The sequence below is a fragment of the Aquarana catesbeiana genome, linkage group LG04, assembly GCF_042186555.1.
Source record: "Aquarana catesbeiana isolate 2022-GZ linkage group LG04, ASM4218655v1, whole genome shotgun sequence".
NCBI lineage: Eukaryota > Metazoa > Chordata > Amphibia > Anura > Ranidae > Aquarana > Aquarana catesbeiana.
This window is the reverse complement of record NC_133327.1, coordinates 124,714,276-124,729,108: the sequence shown is the minus strand read 5'-3', so window position 1 is coordinate 124,729,108 and position 14,833 is coordinate 124,714,276. Positions and strand designations below refer to the sequence as shown.

At 40.9% G+C, this 14,833-nt stretch overlaps 1 protein-coding gene across 4 annotated transcripts in view; it reads left to right on the top strand.

Moving 5' to 3' along the window:
• The window catches only part of EPHB1 (EPH receptor B1), a 453,260-nt gene that overhangs the window by 180,853 nt on the left and 257,574 nt on the right, over positions 1-14,833 (top strand). The gene's annotated exons all lie outside the window — the stretch shown is intronic.

The window sequence follows — 14,833 nt, the reverse complement described above, 5'->3', positions numbered from 1 at the left end:
CCAAGCTGTCAAGTCTTTAAATGGATGTGTAGCACCAAAGCAACTGCAGATCAAACTGAGGCTAAGATGGCAGCTTCCTTGGTTGTAAAGGATAGGAGGTTTTAATTCCACTTTAGGAGTTTTTTTTCCGGCCTGACTATGGCTGACAAAGATGCAGAATCCAATACTTTTTAAATGCCCCTGTTCACACTTGTATGCAAAGCCGCTCAATTCTCTACACAGTATGCCCAAATAGGTACATGAGCGTATTCAGGCGTTTTTGCCCTTCTAGACTCCAATGAGTGAACCTGTAAATATACATTTAAACACATTTTGTGCCTGGAAAAAAAATCGTCTTGCCCAGCCCAGGAAACAAACAGGAGCAAAAATACCTAAACAAAGCTTATAAAAACGACTGTAAAACATCCGAAAAAAGAAAGAAAAAAACGCCAGGGATGGAGGCAAGGGTACATTTTCAGGGACACTATGGCATTGAGCTGGGATTGATCAGAGTCAGTAATATTTGCATTGGCATTTCCAGCGCCGTTGTGTGTTAAAGTTGAGGGCACCTTGTTGCCCTTCAACAATAAGACATTCTTTCCGTTAATATGTGCACATATAAAGAGTTAAAGGTAGACCACTTATGTCCCTATCACTGATTGTTGATAAGTTAAAGAGAACAAGATTCCACTCTATTATAGGGACTCCTGTCTCCAGCCTTCATTATGTGCAATACACCTTCAGCTGGAGACGAAAGCTGACAAGCCGCAGCCTTTCCTTAATCATATGTATGCAGCACAGAACGGTGACAGCAGAATAGCAGCGGTAGGTGTTACCATGGTTACCATAGGAGCGGAGAAGGGAGTATCCACTTCACAATGGGGCAAGTGAAGGGAGATGGTGTCAGGGGGCTTGTACATTGAAACAGTTCAGCTAGTATTTAAAAGAATGCATGAGAAAAAAATTCCAGAAAAATATGTATTTATGACATATCTATCTACAACATCTTGTTTTAACCCGTGGAGATGACTAGCAGCCATGAAAGTATATTTTGTGTATGTATGGGGGGGGGGGGTGACTTCATGTTGTATGAAGCTCTGTTTACTACTAGTACCTTAGTGATCTATGGAAACTGGAGCGAAACATGAAGCAAAAGTGGACTTCTTGCATACAGCAACCTATCAATTGTCATAAAAGAAGCAATCTGTGCACGCCATGTTTGCATTTTCTTTCATAAATGGGCGCTTTTGTGAAAACCTGAACAAAGAGAACTAAAGTAAACCTTGAACTATTGCCAATATTCCATAACTGCAATTCTACCTCGGAGCCCATCAAGGCCATTAATGCAAATGGCCCACTGAAAATCATATATGGAAGTCTTGTAGGTTTGTACATGAAAGGTTACATATATTTAAAGTGGAACTACGTTGTATCTGAGCACCACAAACTGAAAACACTGTTTAATTCATTTTTAATATTAAAATCAAACTCACCCATCCATGTTTCCATTCTTTATTTTGTTTAGAAATCACTTTGAAAAACAACCCCTAGCATTTCTACCCATGGCCATCTTGAGTAAGATCAGATGATTCATGGAGTATTTACTTCCCGGAATCTGGAACCATCTGGAATCCACCCTTACTCTGATGACACCCTAGAAAATCTTGCACATGAACAGTACAATATACATACGCAGCAGGTACACTTTCGCAAGATCAGGACTGCAGGGAGGAGGGTGTGCTTAGCTGAGAACCCCTCCCCAGATGAAACAAACAAAAAAAATGGCCATGGGATATCTGACATAATTTTGGCCTAGGCCAGAAACCAGGAAGCAGCTGAAGAAATGTTAAAAAAACATTTAAAACAAGTAAATGTAATATACCTTCCTATCTATTGACTAATGCTGGCAGGTTAAGCGTTACAAATACATAATGTTTATTAAGAGTTTAGTTCCACTTTAGTGTGACCATACATTTAGCAATTGGTGATCAATTAAAAGAGGAACTAAACCCACTCTAATGGTCTGCATTCCTCACCGGCACCGCCATCTTCTCCCTGGGTGCCGATCTTCTGGCTTCTCCTTTGGCCAGAGTGGAATAGTGTAACTCTTGTGTATGCCAGTCAGTCATCCTAGCACAGGGTCCGTGCCAGCAATGTACATGCTGCAGATGGCTACAAGCAGGCAGGTTAGGTATGTTTTATTGTAGAGAAGACATTGCATGTTTCTTTTGTGAAAATAGCTTGCCTGCTTGTAGACTTTTGTAAAACACCTTAAAGTGGTATTAAAGCTTGTTTTGTTTTTTTGTTGTTTTTTTTTTAAATAACAAATATGTTATGCTTTCTTGCTATGTGCAGTGGCTTTGCACAGAGCAGCTCCGATCCTCCTCCTCGATCAGTGCCCCCAGAGAAAGCTGCTTGCCCTGGGGGCACCTCTGCGTGCTAGCTCCCGAGCCGCTGCTCTGTGCATCAATAAAACACCAAATGCCTCATTGGCTAACTGGCTTTGATTGACAGCAGTGGGAGCCAATGGACTCTGGCTGCTGTCTCATCCAATGAGGCGCGAGAGGCTGCTGCACACATAATATTAATTCACAATTGGTTCTTTGACACACACACAGACATTCTTTGATCAATTAGAAGTGATCAACAAAATTCCACCATGGCTGATTGACTTGGCAAAATAAAAATTAGTCGAGAACTCACTAAATCAATCGGTTAAAGAGTCTATAGCTTACAGTTCTTATTCAATCTGATTATTTAATGATTAATTGAATTATTATATTGATACAAGTGTGGCACCCTCCAGATATGGCATATATGTATATATATATATATATATATATATATATATATATATATATATATATATATATATTTAGTATAAAGTATATAGACAAAACACACGCATACCCTTATAATGTGCTAGCAGATACACAGATCATAGGGGGTTATTATGCAAAAAGATGATCTGTCAAACCCACTGATAATTTCTTTGCCTCTACTATAAATAACTTTTGATTTGTTAAAGTGGTTGCAAACCCTTGCACACCACTTTTACCTACAGGTAAGCCTATAATACGGCTTACCAGTTGGTACCGTGAATATTTCCTAAACTTGCACCGTTTAGAAGATATTCACTATAACAGCATGTGCCGACGATCGGCACATATGCACTGAAGAAACGGCTCGCTCGTGCCGTTTCTTCAGCTGCTTTGCCATCACCGGTGACTCCTGTGTGCATGCTCCGTCCAATCACAGTTCCTGGAGCCCGCGATACCCAGAAATACCTCCAGGAAACATATCACCGGCCACAGCAGTGTGTCGGAATCGCTGCGGGAGCTTCGATCTACGATAAGTGTTTCATAATGAGCTAGTATGCTATGCATACTAGCTCATTATGCCTTTGTCCTGCAGGTTTTTTTTTTTTTTCTTGTGGGTTTACAACCACTTTAAATAGCACATTCATTTGAAGCAGATCTAATACCAGTGATCAAAACCTCATATCATTTTTAACATGCTAATCTAATTTCAAAAGTCACTTTCAATCTAACTTTACAGCTTTTATTAATATAATACCTGGTAATCCTGCCTTGAAGACTTTTGTTGAGACACTTCCTGTTAGAGGTTGACAAGGATCTGTCCTTGAATGCCAATTGCTCTCCTGTGTTGACATCCTGTCTCACATGCTCTTGATGGAGATTACAAGCAACCGCACTGGTGCCCATTGTTGTCACCATCAGGAATCCAGGCAAGAGCAATGATGATGGAGCCAATGCTGAAGCGACTTTATGTGGACAGAAAATGACTGCGAAGAGGCTGAAGGAGATTGGCAGCAAAGAGATGAACAAAGGATGACAAACGGTGAAAACAGTATTTCTTAAGGAAAACCAATGTGCTTTAGCAATCTTAACATCATTTTGTTGGAGCTTTCATCTACTTTAACTAATATCGTCTATACAGTACATCATAGCAAACTGTAGGATAAGAAAAAGCATCACAAAGGTGTTTGGCTTTAAGAGGAACATCTGGGTGCTATGCCATTCACAGTCTCATGGTTTAGGTATTGAGAGTGGGCAAAGGAGACCCTTGGGCAGTTCCAAAAAATTGAATATTTTAGCAGGTGGGCTCATGTGGCCCGATGGAGTATTCATTGTAGGCACAGAAAATGGGATGATAGTCTTCAAATTAAAGCGGCTATGTCATCTGGATAGTAAAGGAGCCCAAAGACATAAGATGATCATTGTCCGATCCAGGCAGGCATAATCAGATTGGAAAAAATGGTATATCTATGAGCACTCTGTGACCCCCCTTGCCCCAGATGCCCTTATTTATTTTCTCTCAGGGGAAGTATCAAGTGATCTGATGGGATTTTTCCCGGCCAATCACAATTTTTTTCCCTACTTAGATAAATAGTCCTGGATCTCTCTTCTTCTTATCTGCTGCCTCCTCCTTCAGCATAAACATGGACCTGTGAGCACCCCTTATGATGTTTGGAGGTACTGTAGCTACAGAATCATCTATTGCTTTCCAGTTTGAATTCAAATCACACCAGGGACACCATCTGCATGGAGTAGGTATTCTCTTTCTGTGTTTGTATGGAGAGCTCCATTTCCCTCCCATAGTCCAGAAACATACTGGTAGGATATTTGGTGCCTGTGAAAATTGGGCTTAGTTTGTGTATCTGCCTGACATCAGCATGTAAGGATATTCAATTGTAAGCTCCTTCAGTGAAGGACTCCTGTTATAATGACTTTTTGGGGTTGATTTACTAAAGGCAAATATACTGTGCACTGCAAGTGCAGTTGCTTCAGAGCTTAGTAAATGAGGTAAAGCTTCACTTGCAAAGTATATTCAATCACACGCAAGGAAAATAAAAAACAGCATTTTTGCTTGTGCATGATTGGATGATAGAAACCAGCAGAGCCTCCCCTCATTTTGGAGCTTCCCCTCAGATTTAGAGCAAATGCACTGGAAGTGTACAGTATATTTGCCTCTAGTAAATAAACCTCTATGTGCTTAGTAAAGCTTAGATAAAACTGCACTATATAAGTAATTATATACAGTAGGCACTATGGTCACATTAAATTAGAGTTATATTTTGTTGCATAGTGAGCGTTTGACATTTTAAATCGCTTGCTTATTATTGGAAATGCATGCGAAAATAGATTGACTAGCAATGCGGCAGAAGGCTCATTTGTCCGCGTAGTAAGTGCCCATGATATACAAGATAAGTGACATTATTCAGTGTGTCTTGGATAATAATTTGTAGATTGAAGTCTTCGTTTACTATAATAGTAGATAATTAGCTACATATATATAATTATATGGCTATCAGTTGACAAGTTTTCACGGTACTAATGAGATTGGACAAAGGAGATGGTGCACTATGTTGGCCAATCTTATTATCCCCCTATTGTCACTGTTTCCCACGTTTTGACATTATCAAAATCTACATTTAAATGCGGATGCATGCTCACTGACTTAATATTAGCCAGTGCAAAAAATACCCATAATTCTGTCATTAGTTTCCACCCTGTAGCGCAGAGCAGTGGAATATCTGATATCTGATATAAGTCAGCAAGACCTAGAGAATCATTTTTTTCTGATGCTTGGCTGAACCTACTGAAGTCATGGTTTCTTACTTTAGCAAATCATTTTAAAAAATGCCTACATATAGTTGCCTTATTATAAGTGATGACTATAAATATATGAAATATTAATATAAAACACCCCATGCTTTAGATTTATATTTTTTCAGCCCCCTCTGAAATGCTTCACTGTTAAAGGAAATATATCACATAAAAAATCCCATCGTTGAAAGCCTCAGATGGCAGCTCACATCCTTTGACTTAAGCCTGGTACACACGGGCCGAATGTTGGCCGGAATCGGCCAGTTCAATAGAAACCAGCCAACATTTGGCCCGTGTGCATGGCAGTCAGACTGACAAAAGCTTCCATCGAAGCCTCATGACCAAAAAAAGTCTGCCGACCAGCTCCCAGTCCGCGTTCTTATCCAATGACTGAGAGCACTGGCCAGAGTGTTTTGGCGGGGGGACTTTTGTCGATCCCGAAAAAGGTCTGCCAACTGGCTCAAGTTCAGCATTCTCAGCCAATGGCTGAGAGTGTTCTGGTTGGAGGGCTGTCCCCCTGTCAGAACAAACTAGAATAGGGGAGGTCGCTGTACTAACATCGAAGCTGTCAACCTGATGGGTTGAACGAAAAAAAAAAAAAAATAGCAGTGTGTACTTGTCTTTACTGGGCTGCATACTAGTTCCAGGAGCTGAACACGAACCTGTTCTAAGGGGCTGATTTACTAAAGGCAAATAGACTGTGCACTTTACAAGTGCAGTTGCACTCTGTAAGGGCATTTGATCCAATGCTTAGTAAATCAGGGAAAGATCTACTGACTTCCATTACCCAATCATGTTTTTTTTTCCTTGCACATGATTGGATGTCCTTTGCAAACCTCATTTGCTAAGCTTGGGAACAAGTACCCTTGCAGAGTGCACAATCTATGTGCCTTTAGTAAATCAACCCCTAAGTGTCATCACTAACTCTGGTGTCTCTTTAAAAAAATAATTGCTGTAATACCATGACAAACATTTGCACAGCCAAAACAAAATTTTTAAAAACGTCAGTTTTTTCAGGAGCAGTGATTTTAATAATGCTTAAAGTGAAACAATAAAAATGAAATATTCCTTTAAATATTTGCCTGGGAGTGTCTATAGTATGCCTGTAAAGTGGCGCAGTTTCCCTGTGTTTAGAACAGTACCGCAGCAAAATGACATTTCTAAAGGAAAAAAGTCATTTAAAACTGATCGCGGCTATAATGAATTGACGGGTCTCGGCAATATATTAAAAAACTCATGAAAAAAACAGCATGGGTCCCCCCCCCCCAGTCCAGTACCAGGCCCTTTGGGTATGGTATGGATATTAAGGGGAACCCCGAACCAAAAATTTTTAAAAAATTGTGTGGGCGCCCCCCCTAAATCCATACCAGGCCCCTAAGGTCTGGTATGGAAATTAAGGGGATCTCTGCACCAAATAAAAAAAAATGGCGTAGGGGTCCCCCCCAAAATCCATACCAGACCCTTCAGGTCTGGTATGGATTTTAAGGGGAACCCTGCACCAAAATTGAAAAACAAAATGGAGTAGGGCCCCCCAAAAAATCCATACCAGACCCTTATCTGAGCACGCAGTAAAAGAGGGGGAAACAAGAGAGCTCCCCCCCTCCTGAACCGTACCAGGGCACATGCCCTAAGAATGGGGAAGGTGCTTTGGAGTAGCCCCCAAAAGCACCTTGTCCCCTTGTTGATGGGGATAGGGGCCTCATTCCCACAACCCTTGCCCGGTGGTTGTAGGGGTCTGCGGGTGGGGGGCTTATCGGAATCTGAATGTTTCACTCTATCCCCCCTTATATTTACGTGTCAGGCTATAAAACATTACACCTTTCTACTTCTGAAACTTTTACATTATTTTTAGACAGCCTGGCATGACCTGGAATTTGCTTTACAACTGAGCGCCAGACAGAAGTGAAGAAAACACAAATGAATGCAGTTACTGTATGTATTCATTAATGAAAGCATTACATGTAACTAGTGTAAGTCCCTAAATTTGATCTGATACAAGGCACTTGCTATTACCTGGATAGAAGTATTGGGAGAGGCATGGGCAGAAGCAGGGACCAGTCAGTGCTTTAACGACCAGAAGATTTACCCCCCTTCCTAACCAGGCCATTTTTTTGCAATACAGCACTGCGTTACTTTAACTGACAGTTGTGCAGGCATGCAACGGTGTACCCAAATAAAATGTATGTCTTTTTTTTTTGGTATTTGATGACCTCTGCGTTTTTTTATTTTTTGAACTATAAACAAAAAAAGGGACCGACAATTTCAAAAAATAAATAAATAAAACTTTTACTTTCTACTATAAAACACATTTCTTTATCAATTTAGGCCAATGTGTATTCTGCTACATACTTTTGGTAAAAATATCTATATAAGCGTATATATTGATTGGTTTGCGCAAAATTTATAGTGTCTACAAACTATGGGATATTATTTTTTTTTTTCCTACTGGTAATGGCGATGGTCCGCGACTTATAGCCGGACTGCAATATTGCGGCAGACATTCTGACACTTTTGACACTTTTTGGGAACCAGTGACACTAATACAGTGCTAAAAAACGAGCACTGTCTCTACTAAAGACACTGGCTGGGAAGGTGTTAACATCAGGGGTGATCAAAGGGTTAATTGTGTGCCTAGCCAGTTTTTGTTAAACTGTGGGAGCTGCTTTTATTAGGGGAAGACATGGATCCTAGTCCCTGCTTTGCAGAGCCACAGTATCCATGCCTTCTCTTCCATCAGAACGGCAATCTGCCTTGTTTGCATAGGCAGATTGAAGTTCCATCTCTGTGGCTGATGATCGGTGGGTGGCGGCGGGCATTGATTCCACCGTACAGCACAGGGGCTCTTCATTAGCAGGAAGTGCTACTGAACTTACAACAACCAGAACCAGTAATTTCATAGCCATACCATAAACTATAAACAGTGCACACAAACCCGTCTCCTTCCAGCATGCTGAGGAGAAGACCCTTGCACTGTGTATGGAAGCAGTGGTCCCTCTGCAGAGGTCTAGGTATACAGTATATCACCATTATATCGACAATCTTGAAATAGTGTCCAAGCATTTGGTCGGTGATCACATCACACTGGTAAAGTGCAACTTTTCTGGGCCATGCATGCCTGATGACAGCGTCCTGCATGGCCTTGAAACGTTGCACTTTACTACTGAGATGTGATCACCAAATAAATGCTTGGACACCTTTTTAATGATCCTTGGTGTCCTGATCATAAATACTTTGGCTGATTGTATCGGTTTGCTGCTAGCAGTTGCTGCAGCACCCATTTACTGCATGCTTTTTCCAGAAATGTTTGCAATATGAATATTATGCATGGGGGTTGATTTACTAAAACTGGAGATTGCAAAATCTGGTGCAGCTCTGCATGGTAGCCAATCAGCTTCTAACTTCAACTTGTTCAATTAAGCTTTGACAAAAAAAAAAAAAAAAAAAACTGGAATCTGATTGGTTTCTATGAAGAGCAGCACCAGATTTTGCACTCTCCAGTTTCAGTAAATCAACCTCCGTGGTCTCTGCAATGGTTTGACCCTTTGTTTATTGGGTTTCATAAGGTCGAACTGGATGGACTTGTGTCTTTTTTCAGCCTGACTAACTATGTAACTATGTAACTGTAATGCCCCGTACACACGGTCGGACTTTATTCGGACATTCCGACAACAAAATCCTAGGATTTTTTCCGACGGATGTTGGCTCAAACTTGTCTTGCATACACACGGTCACACAAAGTTGTCGGAAAATCCGATCGTTCTGAACGCGGTGACGTAAAACACGTACATCGGGGCTATAAATGGGGCAGTAGCCAATAGCTTTCATCTCTTTATTTATTCTGAGCATGCGTGGCACTTTTTCCGTCGGATTTGTGTACACACGATCGGAGTTTCCGACAACGGATTTTGTTGTTGGAAAATTTTATATCCTGCTCTCAAACTTTGTGTGTCGGAAAATCCGATGGAAAATGTGTGATGGAGCCCACACACGGTATGAGTTTCCGACAACAAGGTCCTATCACACATTTAACGTCGGAAAATCCGACCGTGTGTACAGGGCATAACTCTGCAATCAGCAAAGTTCATGCTCCCCACTGATTGGTGAACACAGACTCTGGGGTGGCAGAGAGACCACTGCTTTCACACAGAGAGCAAGGATCCTTCGCTGTAGCATGCTGGCAGAGGATAAGCTTTTCTACTCAGGCTGTGATTGCTTTCTAAAGAAAACAAACTATATACTTTGTAACTTTGAACGCCTTAGGATTTAATGTAAATGTATTTAGCAGATTTAAACTGAAATCTCAGCTGGGCTCTAACAATTCTTTTATTAAGAAATATTTTTTTTTTTTTGTTATAGCCATGAGGGTATCATGGCCATATGGTTCTCCAATTATGTTACCATTACTAATCCACATAATCTGAAAAGTATGTATATATATATATATATATATATATATATATATATAATTATTATTATACAGGATTTATAAAGCGCCGACAGTTTACGCAGAGCTTTACAACATTAGGGCAGACAATACAAGTACAATACAGTTCAATACAGGAGGAATCAGAGGGCTCTGCTCATTAGAACTTACAATCTATCTATATATATATATATATATATATATATATATATATATATATATATATATATAGGAAGGGAGGGGGTGGCTCAACTGGTATTGACAATGTTCAAACAGGTGCAGGACAGGGGAACGCATAAAAAATGCTCAAAGCAGGTCTGTCCTGAACTTTTATTCAGCAGTAAACAAACATAGCTTCAATGTGGGAGGACTTTGTACACCAAGTCTATAGCCTGAAACAAAACATATGCTCATACGAGTCACAAAAGCTGGCCATACATGGCTGAAATTTCAGCCGTTTTCACAAAAGTTGATCAAAAAAATTGAAGGAACCAGGTGGAAAATTGTCAGATGAACAGTGTCTGCATCGTATCATGCAGTCACAGTTCAGGTGTTTAGACAGCCACGGGTACTACGGCAGTCTGAAAAATACAGTCATCAAGAGAGACTCTCCATCCACATTGTTAAGTGTGGATGGAGGAAACATGATTTCTCTTATTCAGCCCATGGTGCTGACAGGGAAGAATCCACATGTGTATGGCCAGATTGAACCCAAGTCAATTTCTGACTAATAGGTTGCTTCATAAAGGGTTTACCAAAAAAACAGGCAGCTCTGATACCTTTTTTAGTGTTCTGTCAGCAGTCAGTCATCAGACTGTCACAGCAGAGAGAGAGAGAGCACCCTGAGCATCATTTAGATCACATATATAAAGGCCTGTAAACAACTGAGATTATTTAGCAAGGTTCGGCTACCAGGTAAGATGTGGACCTAGGAATAGAGGCTTTATCCCACCCAAGGCTCTACAAAGCCTCCAGTCGCCAGAACCCTGAGCAGAATTAAAATATCATATCAGACACAAATCTTAGAGCCTCCTGCCGTGTGTAGGTGAGACACCTAAGTGACGCACGGTGCACAATTTTTAGCCAAGCATAAATACAAATAGTGGAAATCAGAAATAAAAAGAATGTTTGGCTTATCTGAGTGTGCCTTTAAACATAATGTGTTGTATTGCCAAGCTCTTTATTTTCCTAATACTGTACCATACATTATTAATGTTGGCTTGATTTGCATGGAGTGTAAGTGCTAATGTTGTTGGGAATGAAATTTTCCACCACTGTCTCGCCACGTGTACCTTATCCTCCTTCATCTCCTGTTTATTTCATTATCAGAACAATAACATTGCCTTTTAAGATGGGGTTTTAATTAGTTGCCTCGGTGGCTTCCTCCCCGGAGCTTGCCGAGCACAAATTTCTAAAGTAGCATGAAGTGCTATCCAGGCAAATTAATCTTTGTGATTAATATCACTTACCTTTGTGATGCAAGAGTAGCAGGGATGTAGATAATGAGCAAGAAGAACACAAGATGATGCTTAGTGGGGGATCTGCTTCACGCAAGGGGAAAGAATGATTTGTAGTTTTCTCGAAAGACAACTCATGCTAGCATGGAGTAAAATGCTAAAGAACTAAAATGAAAGCTCCAAATATAAAGTTCAAATATATCTCCAACTTTATGCAGCACAATAAAGCCTTCTTCATATCTTTCACTTGCTTGGCCAATCCCACCGAAAAAAGGGTTTAATGTTTATTTTAGGATAGTAAGCAGAGCCATGCAAATCATTTCATTATGCACCTGGGGCCCACTGTTCATCTGTGAAAATCTTAAAGTTGTCACCAAAACAGAAGATGGGGGACATCTTCAATTGGGGACACCTATTCCAACTATCTAATAAGAGATTTCCTCTCATTTTGAAGAGATTTCCTATCATCTCTTGAAAAATAGAAACTGACTGGGGCTTTCACTCCCGCACAATAATAAGTCTAGGGGCATGTCTTTTTGAATTCTATTGCTGTAGAATTTATAACAGAATAAGAACAATGGGGAATAGGAAATGCTTAAGTGTAACTTTAGAACAAGGACACCTCTCTACAGCAGCCATAGTACAGTCACTATTTCACTGCCATCATCCAGTCCTGGAAGGCTCCAGGGGCAAGCAGCCACCTGGAGCATCAGAAGTCCATCTTCGCAGGGGAGAAAGCTAAGTACCCAAGTCTGTCTAGGCTCCAACCTATTTACCCTTTCTCTCCCCACACTTCCCCAGGGATTGGGCAGAGGGTAGTAACTATTCAGGCTGTGGGATTCGAATTTCCCACCCCAAACTCTGGAGGTTTCCCAACAGAGCCAAGGGGAAACAATCAATCCCACAGCCTGTGGAGCCACAAGAGACTTGACCAATCCAGCCCCTCAGGTTACAGAGTGAGCCCAGGCTAAATTTCCTTTGCAGGCCATCTAGGAGGGTGCTACAAGAGCAAAGGGGAGAAGAGGCTGCAGGGACCAGTTTTACGGCCAGAGGGAGTGGAGGATCAGGTAAGTAAAACTGCTTTTGCTGATTCCCCTTACTCCCCATACTTAAATGAGTATTTAGTCCTTATAACGTCAGAATTAGAGAGAGGATTGAAATGGGGACAGATCATTTTAAAATAAAGAATGCATCCATAATAATATCTGTGCATACCGAGACCATTTACTGTTATTATTATTGCTGTTATTTTCTGAGGTGTAGCTGGAAGGAGGTTTCACGTGAAAGCACATTTTTACTGCGAGGTATAACTGGCTGTGCCTCTCTGGAGACTCAGAAAAGCCTCAAAAAAGCATTTTAATATTGTGTTCCTCTGTGCAGGGGATAACCATATGTCTTCCTACAGAATCACTAAATTATATTGCAGAAACCGCTTCCGTTTCCTTTTCCTCTAACCCTCATCCCCTTCCATAAATCACGTCTTCTACATTCTTTCAACCACCAGCATCCATCTGCACAATATGAAGTACTCTAGGTATCACCTCTCTGAGATTCACAATTATCTAACTAATATATCAGAGAAAGCTTGTCAAGAGCGTTCTTAGAGCGAAAGAAAACCCATCTTTTTATGGTTATTGTACCATTACTGCTGTAAGGGCCGGTAAACTGTAAACACAAGATCTTATGATAGCCTTTGCATTTATGAATCTAAAAAACCTTTACTTTTCATAATTATAAACTATGATAATTAAAATAATTGTGTCCTCCCTCTGTAAAGCAGTACTAAACCCCATAAACAAAAATGAATTATATTGCAGCTTATTTTTTAACTTCCTTTAGCAGACCAAGCTGTCCAGAAAAGTGCCAGTTAAAGGGTTGAGACAAACAAACACCATGTACAACAACTTTTACCTACAGGTAAGCCTAGATTAAGGCTTACCTGTAGGTGCTGGAAATATCTCCCAAACCTACACAGTTTAGGAGATATTTACAATTCCCCGTACGATGAGTTCTTCTGGCGCATGCACACTTTAGAAAGGGCACGCATTTCTAGCTGGGGTCATGCTGTGACTGGCGGCTCCCACGCGCGTGCGCAGGAGTGACGTCACCCAACTCCGCACAGTCACAGAGCTGGAGTTCACAGCCCAGAAGTAAGAGGGCTGAAGATGGATGCTTCCAGCTAGCGGGGACATCGCAGGCTTTGGTTTCAGGTAAGCGACACATAATGGGCTACTATACGATGCATAGTAGCCCATTATGCTTTGCCTTTGCAGGGAAACAAAGAGGAAGTAAAGCCCATCAGGGTTTACTTCCTCTTTAACACTGATAGGCGTGCCTACAATGGTCATCTTTTATTCATTTATGTAAAACCTTTATCCCATAGGGAAAGAAATGTTTGTGGTAACTGCTTAAAAAGTGTTATCTGGAGTTCAGCTTCAATTTGGTAGGCAGGTCCATCTAAAGCTGCTAGTACACTCCCCTCTTCCAAGATAGATGATGCTACTTTCCAGGGGTGGCTCCATTACTCCTGCATAGATTGGAGACAACCTTACATAGGAGGTGTTACTGGCCAGAACACCTGGTGAAAATAAAAGATAAAAAAAAGAAAACTAGTGCAGCCACCACATCTAAGGATTGGTAAGCTGCAATATATAACATTTTATAACCCCTTCCCTCCGGCAGTACACATATATGAGGCCTCACAAAACTTGGTCTTTATATGTGAGGCCGCATATATGCATACCTGTCTTTGTGCTGGGAGAGTGCCGCAGAATGTGCTCCCAGCACAGAGACTGGGCTCTCCAATGAGCCCCGGATCTTGTACTAACGATCAGGACCCAGGACTCCCAGTTCCCAGTCACCTGATGACTGTGTGTTCTCTTTCTCCTCTGAATGGAGAGAAAGATAAATTGTATCTCTCTCTCCTTGCCAGGGAGGAAAGATGTAAACAAACAGCTTAGTGAATGCGGTAAAGCTCTGCTGATTTTCACCATCCAATCATGTGAAAGCAAAAATGCTGTGTCTTTTCTTTTCCTTGCACATGATTGGGTATCCTTTAAAAAGTGAAGCTTCACCACATTCACTAAGCCCTGGGAAAAATTTGTGCAACTGCACTTCCTAAGTGCACCGTCTATTTGCCTTTAGTAAATCCACCCCATAATGTCTTATTCTATTTATTTTTTACTAGAGGATGCAGAAAAAGAATTGAAATTATGAATTATGTGGCTGAAGTACCCAAGCTATAAAAAAAGTCAGGGGGGGTTTCAGCACTTCAGCATTTCCCCATATGTAAAATGTCACATTTTTGTGGGCTAAATAACAGTTCCTGTGCTGCTTCATAGACT